This window comes from Tupaia chinensis, unplaced genomic scaffold (genome assembly GCF_000334495.1).
Source record: "Tupaia chinensis unplaced genomic scaffold, TupChi_1.0 Scaffold144630_1, whole genome shotgun sequence".
NCBI lineage: Eukaryota > Metazoa > Chordata > Mammalia > Scandentia > Tupaiidae > Tupaia > Tupaia belangeri.
This window is the reverse complement of record NW_006204491.1, coordinates 83760-85064: the sequence shown is the minus strand read 5'-3', so window position 1 is coordinate 85064 and position 1305 is coordinate 83760.

The window sequence follows — 1305 nt, the reverse complement described above, 5'->3', positions numbered from 1 at the left end:
TTTCTACCAAGTTCAAACAGAAGGATCTGGAATAATGAAAACTATCAAACTTAAAAACCACGAATAAAGAAATTTTATCAGGCCAATTACTCTATAAAATGATCATTTTAATTCATGTTAACAAATGATAAAATTGAGAGGCAAGGAAGATAATGGGCCAAGATACTAGGTGCCAAGCACAAACCTTGCTTTTAGGAATCTGTTTTTTACAGTGAATCTATACTGTCCTTAACGCCTAAGAATTATATTATGAGATTTGGATAAGTTGATGCTATTTCTGCAATCTTCAAAAATTGTTCTCTCATATCATCAGACCTCTTCAGTTACAGCTCTGTTGCTTCTAGATTTTCAACAAGAGATAAAAGTTATTTGTACTCGTTGTCTCCAATTTCTTTCTTCCCATATATACATATATATACATATATATATTTTAATGTGCTTCCATCGTGATTTTTCTCCAAGCATTTTACAGAGATTTCTATCATTCAAATCATGAGTGACATCACTACATCCAATAATCAGTTCCTGGATCTCATCCCACTTGAACTGTGGGCAGCATCTGACTCAGTTGATTACTACCTCCTCTTTGAATCACTTTCATCTCTGGGTCTCCAGAAAATCTGCCAGTTCTTTTAAGGCCTGCGCCCCAGGGCCCAGGATGTCACATCAGTTGCATTTAATTGGTCAAAGCAAGTCATAAAGGCCAGGTTAGATTCAAGGGGAAGACAAATCAATGGTGTGGTATGAATGAGAAGAGAGGGAAGGAATTGTTAGCAGCCATCTCTGGAGATTGTAGCATAGACCTCAAAAATAAATAAAGATTGGGACCAGCAGTTGGCATAGTGGCTATGTTGCTGGATCCCCATGTAGTCGATTGTGGTTTGAGTCCTGGACCCAGTGGCTTAAAACTCACGCCAGGTGCATGTGTGTACGTACCCAAGATCCAGAGAGGAGAATGAAGGAGAAGGGATTGTGGCATGACCACCCCCCTACAGGGGATTTTTCTTGCTTTCTGTCTCTCTGACTCTCTCTGTATTTCTGGCAAGCACATGCGCCCTATAGCAAAAACCTCTCCAAAATAAAATAAAATAAAATAAAATGAAGTTAAACTGAGAAAGAAAAGGGGGTTAGGAAAAGATCAAGAGAACTATGTCCCTTTAAGACAAACTAGTTTTAATTTTAGCATGATGTTTTTATTTGTTTGTTTGTTTGTTTTTAATTTTGCCAGATAGCATGTATATTTGTCAGGGACAAAGAGGGAAAACAGGAAAAAGGTCCCTCCCTGCCATGGTACACAGTCAGGCA